The sequence below is a fragment of the Lactuca sativa genome, chromosome 2 (assembly GCF_002870075.4).
Source record: "Lactuca sativa cultivar Salinas chromosome 2, Lsat_Salinas_v11, whole genome shotgun sequence".
NCBI lineage: Eukaryota > Viridiplantae > Streptophyta > Magnoliopsida > Asterales > Asteraceae > Lactuca > Lactuca sativa.
In genome coordinates this window covers 108,748,259-108,757,275 of record NC_056624.2, presented here as the reverse complement: position 1 = coordinate 108,757,275, position 9,017 = coordinate 108,748,259, and positions in this window count along the sequence as shown.

Below are 9,017 nucleotides of genomic sequence, written 5' to 3'. Positions count from 1 at the left end.
ACTAAGTTCCAAATGTTCAAACTAATTGCCAAATCTTACAATTCGAACTATGGAAAGGGATGCCGTAACCATAATCGAATTTGAGAATACAATTTTTTTTAATTGCTATCTTCTTAAGATCTCTCTTAGTGAAAGCATTTCCTCACAGTCATTTTCATGAAGGAGGGAAGCTTATGACACTCAGATTTTATGGTGTATGAGTTCCTATCCATGTGAATTTGCCAAAACCAAGGTTTGCGACAAATCCAAACTCATATGGACTAAACTTTCTTAATCTTGATTTCTTGCCCTATGGTAACACGAGTGCCCACCATGTCTTCCAAGTAGTTTATTAACTTGTCCTTTCATATCAATGTACTTTCCATCGACTAAGGCGCTAGTATGCATTCAAATGAGAACTCATAGAACTCACATACACAATTAACTCAATTGGAATGACACAGAAATAAAATAATGTCAGCACGATAGGTTGTAAACCTCAATTCGTGTGCTAGTGATGATCGATAAGGTTTATTCTTGATTTGTTCTTGAATCTTTTCAAGACCATTAAGACTCCCACTGACTCCTTGACATATAAGATTCTCTTGTTAAGAAACATTTCTTGACAAAGCAAATGTTCAAGAGTTAGTGTAGTTCTTATCAAGACAAAACACTTCACATAATTGGTCCTAGTTGGTCTTTGTCTTATCCAAGACAGCACAACTTACCAATTTCAAATGTGCAAGAATAAGGAAACCTTTTCTAAATTCCACATTTGATGAGTGTTATAAACCTACTTAAGACTTTTCACTCAATGTCACAATCTTGACTCTAAGACTTGATATTGGAACGAAGTATGATTGACTTCTTGATTTAACTATTTCTACAATTCTTGATTCCTCTTCTTAGACATGCAATTGTACTAAGACTCACTTAGAGGATCAATTGAGACATGGTTCTTAATCATTAAGACTTATCATAAAACACAATAAAAGGTACTCTCCCTTCTTCTTAGAATAGAGAAACTTTTATCTTTTTGCCTACTTGATTCTTCTTTATTCGATCTACTATTCATTGAAACTTTTCCAATCAACTCAGAATTACACTTAATCTTATAAGTATAATCATATTTACTAGACTTTAGTAAATCATGACGAATGTCTTTGTCACTCTTGTGGTGGACTTGATCAACGCACAACCTTATATACTTGATCTCCTTGTTCTTCAATAGACACTTTGCCAAAGAATTAGTCTAAGTTTTCCAAATGTGAAAGTTTTTCATTCATCATACAATACACATTGCATGATTCCAACTTTCTGTCCAATTGAAACTTGGGCGATGAGAAACTCTCCCTATTTGGTAAACTTTTGACATTTCCACAAATAACATAATTAAGAATCAAATCCATTTTGCTAATGATAGAAGTACACAAACATCAATTTTTCATATATTCCATTGCAAGGATAAACAAATAAGATAAAAAACAAAATTTATTTTATTCATAAAAACAGCGGAAAACATGTCCTTATAATGCAAAATTCAAATGAAAAAACTATGTAATCATATACTCCTAACAAATCTATCATAACTTCCTAAGCTCAAAATCTGATCTTCGAATTCATGCGATCGAAATCCATTTCTTCGTGATCAGACTCATCTTGCTCTTCCATCAGACTTCCTCTCTTTTCTCTAATCCTGCAAAACATGAAAATGTAATCTTATCACATTATGAATAAAGAATAGTAATTTAAATGGAGTTAGATAGTGGATTTTATACCTGAAGTAGATCCATACTTATCGACTCTCCTATCTCTTAGATTCTTCAAGTCCTTCGGGCAGCTTCGTATCTATTGCCCCTTCCCTTGGCAGCAGGAACAGGTGGTGTCCATGGAAGCATGGTTGGTTGAGTTATCAGACAAATATGCTCCATTACTTCGCCAAATCATTTCTGATTCAGCAGCAATAAGCATGTAAGTCAATTCAATGAGGGTTGCGTCAAGTTTCATCATATAATACTCTCTTATGAACTTATCATATGATTCAGGGAATGACTGAAGAACCCAGTTCACAACCAACTTATTTGAGATAGATGCACCCAACATAATCAACCTATCAATGTGCGATTTCATCCCTAGGATGTGAGCACACACGGGTTTACCATCTTGATGTTCCATTGCCAATAGGGATTCGGTGATCTTGAACTTTTCAAATCTTCGATCATCTGGGTTAGGGAGAACAACGGGAGGAAGAGGAGGAAGTGAAATCAAGCTAGTCCACATTGATCTCTCACTTTGAATCAAGCTTTTACTTTCATTAGGAACACTTTTTCCTTGGGATTCAGGAATACCACGGTTAGAGTCAGACATCTACAAAACGGGAGAAAATTCAAGTTTAGTTGATTGAGTCCTTAATAAAACACCCAAATGAGTTATTAAGGCTAGGATCCAACACAATATTCTACAACCTAGAAAAGGGATGTCGTAATCTAGTTGCAAAATATTTGAAGGTAGGTAAATGACGATTTACCAATTTCCACCATGAAAAACGAAAAAGAAGCTTAAGTTTTAAATGAATTGAAACTCCTAGATCTTTTGAGATTCATTGAACTTTTCAACGGCATGTTTAATCTCGATTATGCCCTACTATTTGTGACTGGGATGCCGAGGATCACAAATAAGGTTTGAATAACCATACGAATCACGTGGTGCACTCAATGCTATTATCACCTAATCAATGTGCCGGTTAGCCACACACGCTCCATTGATCTATGATAAGCATCGAGCCACCCTTTGCCACCAATGTCATCCCCAAATTAGTGTGCCGGTTAACCACACACGCTCCACTAACGTTTGACAAGGGTACGAAGTGTAATTCTATGGGTTAGCATACAATTTCACATTTTGCCTAAAGTAACTATGATTTGGGAATTTGAAAAAAAAAATTAGTTACTTTGTACTTCATTATACTTATAATGGAAGGTTTCTGTCCTATCCTACCCGTTCGGCTAATGAACCTCCACTAGTCAAGAGTGCGGTGGGTAAGAGTGGATACCCATTCAATTGCCATTTTATAGGCAACTTCCTTAAACACCCCTTATAGACCAGCTTCGTGAATCAGGCCTACTAACGGTAAGACTGACTGTTTACTCATACATATATAATATTAGACTTTTAATGTTATATATAGTATAGGGTGTATTTTACACTTTTAAAATACTAGGTGGTTCAATTTAGTAAATTATACTTTTAATTTAATTAAATGTAAACCAAAACTTTATGGGTTCATTAAATCTCTTTTAATTGTACACTTTAATTAATTTATAAAACCATAAGGGTCTGATTTTAACTTTTCAAATTACTAAGGTTTTAGAATTTAACATTTCAAAATTAAACTTTTAAATTCCAAAACATGAGGGCAAATTTTGAAACATTTCAAAACATTAGGGATCAAACAACAAATAATTCAAATTAAACAATAAATTACATAATTATCTATATTTGACCTAATCTTATTTTAGTCACTAGATAATTACCAAATAATTTGAAATAATCCATATTTATCATATAAACAACCAATATTTAAAAGATTTGAAATTATGTATTGTTTTGGCAAGGATAATCACTAATTTAAGATAAAAATCAGATTTTAACATCAAAAAACGAATTAGGCATTAAATCCAAGTCAAAACAGCAGTTAAATCCCGAAATTCCCTCTGTCTGACCCCTGGACTTGCCGAGTCAAGAACTGGACTCGCCGAGTTCATCCACTGACTCGCCGACTCAGGTCGGGTAGAGGCCAAAAATCGTTTTTTCAGTAAATAATTCAACATAGCATCACATACAACTGAAACCAATCAAGGCTCTGATACCACTGATGGGTTTTGGGCATAAGATCAATCCTATGTGCTCATACAAACCCTAATGCTTGGATCTAGGTTTCTCTATTGTACATGTTATGAATGCAAGACTAATAAACTTAGATCTAACATATTATAAACTGAATTAGGGTTTATAGAATTACGTTTGATGGTTATATAGCAATAACAATCAATTCCTTGCTTGGATTGGCTTCAAAAGCTTAGTGCCTCAAGTGTTGCACCTCTAATGGAGTCACAAACACCTTATACAATTTGGATGAAGAGGAGAAGAAAAGAGGCTACCAAAAACGACTAGAAACCCTATAGAATCATTTGTCCACGTTTTTGGAGCCTAAGGGGTCCTTTATATACTTGTGTGGGCTGCTAGGGTTTTAGTCAAAACCCTAATGGACAGCTTCAACTCTAAGCAGCCCATGGAACCTTCTAGATAAGGCCATGGACGAAAATATGATGGGCTTCCATCATAATTTCGTTCACCCCTTACTCCTTTAGCATTCCTTAGCCCAATAACTCAATTATCCAATAATTGCAGTCCAGTCCCCTAAATATAATTAATCTCTTTTAGCCACAAAATTAATTATCAATTAATTCTTGACTAATACTAATTAAACAATATGATTTCTCCTTTAATATATTATTCTCATAATATATTAATAAATCATATTTAAACCTTTCTCTCCTTAAATCATCCTACATATTGCTATGGTGAAGGCAACCCAAAAGGACTATGCTCATAATCGGGTCAAGTACATACCAAAATAGTTATGGACTTAGACACTAATCCAACAAATTTTTATGCTAATAATCATCATGTTAGTGGGAGCACGATAATTATCATAAGTATTACAAGTTAGCAATGTTAATTATAGAAAACAAAAGTTTCAATTCGTGAGGTTGCAGGGGTTGAAAAAGTTGTTTTTCTATAATTAAGGGAGAGGAAATTATACTTCATGTCAATTCTAAAAGGCTTAGTGTGAGATTTTAAGCTTAGATTGAGATTTTAATCATCTTTAGTCAAGAATATATATATATATATATATATATATATATATATATATATATATATATATATATATGAATTTCATGTTGGATTGGTTCAACATAAGGAAATTCTATATATTGCGTTCTCAAAATTCGATTATGATTACGACATCCTTCTTCATAGTCAAATCTTGAGAGCATGGCAAATAATAAAAATATTGTAGCAAAAGACTAGTCCAGATTCATGTCTTTAAGTGAGACATCATGAGTCGCGTCCCATTTGCTTTGGGAACAGGAACGATTGCATATGCTATAATATTTATCCTTTCTAAATTTTCCAAATGCCTGGTGCATTAAGAGGGGAAAAGTTGTAGAATTGGATTTGACTAAAGTGATTAAGCAATTGTCAAGGACAATCTAAGGTTTTACCAAGGATTCGTTGCTAAAGGACAGTTGGAAGTATAGTGTTAACTTTGGAAGGACCATATTGACCTAATCTGAAAAGAGGCAACTCTTGTTCAGAAGGGGTAGTCAAAATGGGAATATGGAGTTGTCTCCATAGATGGAACCAATCTGTGTAAGATTAGAAAAACTTAATGCAGGAAGGATGTTTCCATGGAGTTGATCTCCATTGGAATGTTCCGTAGTGATTGTTGTCAAGTCTTTGTGACTTTGTGCATAATCATTACAAGAGGATCAATGCATATATGTTTAGAATCTAACAGATTTCGATAAATGATAGGAATTTGGAATTCTTACATTTTCGATAAGGATTTGGGAGTGTGAAAAGAGAATCATTGAAAAGATGTTCAATCGATCTAGTTCACAAAGTAAGGATCATAGACAAACATAGAGTGCATACTTGGTGTATGGCAAAACTATTGTTTAGAAAAACATAGTGTACATGCTCGAAGCATGCGACAACTATTGTTTTAATTCAAGAATAAAGGTGATAAAACCGAAACAATGCATAATGAGTAATCACTATGTTGATAAATAAAAAGTGTTTTATTTATATTCATAGTGTCACAACTGGAGATTTTGTGTCATGTAATCTATACATTCAAGCTAATGTGAATCAAAAACTTAAGAACATGTGTAACACCTATGATTATGACTTCAAAAACTTCAATCAAATACATCGTGCAAGTACTACAAATAGTCATCAAACAATTGGAGACCCTAGAAGCCCTTGTTTAAGTCCACTTTGGACTAGGACTTCCTTGTTGGATCCAAATGGACCAATAAGCTTCCAATTGGACTATCATGGGCTTAGAACCCTAATTGGGCTCTAATTGGATCCACACTAATTTATTTCAACATTTTGGGCCATGTTGGGCCTAGAATGGAATGAAGTAAAAGCTTTGATCCATGAATACCCTAAACTAGTCCAACAAAAGAAAAACGGAAAAATCATACTATATTCTTTTATGATAAAATTCACCCAAACTAACTCTAATATTGGGCTTAGGAGCAAAAGGCCCAAATTTCTTTTTTTGCTTCCATGTTTTCGGCCCAAATCAAGCCCAAGAGGAGAGTTGACTTTACCATTGCCACCTCATTTTTATTCATTGGATATCCATGCATTATATCTCATTCTTCCATGCAAACATCACTTCAAAATCACTTCTCTTCTCTCCTCTCTCTCACTCTCGGCCATACTCAAACACACACACATTCACAAAAATCTCTCAACTCTCTCAAGAAAACTCCTCCCTCCCCACTCAAAAATCTCGAAATTTAGAAGCTTCCAAGAGGATCTTTCAAGCTAATCATCATCTTAGGTAAGTATTTACTTATATCCATGATCTAGCTATTTCATTCCATCAAAAACCTCTTCTAAATCTATTCCAACTTGTGATCATGCACCTTAGAAGTCACCAAACTCGAGATCTACCAAGGAAAGGTGCTAAGGCCGAAAATCATTTCATTTCCTTTCATCTTTTCTTCAAAAACCGAAAACTTCAAACAAGGTGAGCTTCATACCCCCTATTTTCTGTTTTTATGAGTTTTGTGGGGGGGGGGGAATACAAGTGAAAGTGTAGATCTATATGTGTTTGTATGCTTTGTATGATTTCCATGCTTATATGTGTGCTTTTGTGTGTTATAATGTTGGATCTAGCCATAAAATCCCTCAAAACCGAGATATACCTTATGTTAAATGATTTTAGCATCAAATATATTTCTACATACAAAGTGTTTCTAGAAAAATAGCTAAATGGCTTAGTAACAATTTCTTTGGGCTAAAAACACAATTTTTGGACCTAAAATGTGAAAAATACAAAATTAAGGGCCCAAATTGACATATCACGAATTCTGATGGATGAGGTGTGTCAAAACAGTTTCAATAAAACAATTACTGGAAATATACTCATTTAGGGGATTAAAAACATAAATTTCAAGCTTAATGGGCTAAAAATGACATTTTCGGCCCAATGAGGCCCGTTATGCGAGATTTTCTGTTTTGGAGGGCCAAAACTGTATTTTTCTGCAAAACAGTGGACTATAAGTGTTCCAAGTCCTTTTCAAAGGTTTAAAATACTTTTTAAATTTAAAAAGGACCAAAGTTGCAAAAATTTTACAATTTGGGCCAAAATTGTCAAAATTGCGAAAAAGAAGGGTTATAACCGAGAAAACTGAAATTACAGGGACTTAAACTGTTTTCTATGAAAAATATGCTGAAAAATATTAATTTCAATAATTTTTGGTGTTAAAATGTCAAGAAAATTGATTTAAGGACCAAACCGGAAAGTATTTAATTAAAGGGTGAAAAAGTGAATTTTACAAACAATGAGGGGCTGAAAACAGAAAACTTCCAAGGCTTATTCAATACATGCAATTTGATCAAATAATGGCACCGCGACTATCGACGAAATACAATAGATTACAATACCAAAAGTCGTTGTTAAACGAATTGGTTCGGTCTCGAACCAATAAAAATCCGAAACTACTAACACTACGACACTACGATTCATACAAGTAACGTTTGGGAATTCAATATACATGCGAGTGTGCACAGACGTCTACGCACCATCTTTGGGCCCCAAAAGTGTAAAATCTTGTTTGTTAGGCCTAGCTAGCCCAATGACCTGATCTTAAGGCCCGAAGACCTCTATCTTACGAAGTGTTGGGTTTTACCGATCTATCACAACGTAAAAGGACTTTCAATGGCTTGTATACTACTGGTCCCCAAGGGTCCTTAGGTATTGCTAGTAGAGTCTACATTTCATGCGAGGCGGGTCTGGGACCCCTCGTACTTTTTTTATCCCCAACCGGATAATGGAGTCATCGAGGCCTTCGTGTCCTCTTTCTCTTCGGATGTGGGACTACACGTAGTCAGGGCGGTTGAATAACGTGATTAGTAAGGACGACGCCTACGGGATCGTTAGTATAGCTATAAACTAGTCGTTTGTGTAACGCGTGTTTGTAGCAATTAATCATACTCAAAAATAATCCAACGTCGCCTGGTATTAACAACTTCACACGTTGCAATGGTTTCAATGTAAATTCATGGAATTCAAAGAATTAGGAAAACATCGGGTTTTCCTAGGGTTTTCAATACATACGGATTTGAAATGCATACAATTTTAATGAACAATTTTTACAAGTATAGAAACAAACAAGCATACCTATGGATCTTCACAAATGTTTTCAAAAGCTTTTCTTTTGCAGAAAATATCGGATTTTCTGGTGGTTTTCAAACGATACGAAACATTGTTTTTCTTCAAATACAGCTTATGAACTCACCAACATTTCACATGTTGACGTTTTTCAAAATACTTGTATTCTCAGGGAACCAGTGAATCAAAGGAAATCATGTTCAGTGATGGCTAGCAGTTTATTTATGTACGAATCGAACAATTTATTTTTGGGAATGTAATGTTTAAACAATGTACTTCATGTAAACTTTACTGGTTGTACTATATTAATGCATGGTGACGAATGTTGTTACGTTTCATATATATTCAATGTTATGGTATTCAATTGAGTCACGACAGCCCCCGAACGTTTCCGCCGCCTGGTTCGGGGGTGTGACAGGTTGGTATCAGAGCTTTGTTTATAGTGAACTAGCATGTCGAGCCACACATTGATATGCAACTATAAACCAAAAAGAGGGACTAACATAACTCTGAACAAAACAAGTAAATAAAACACACTTGCTTGCATTAGGGATAAGGA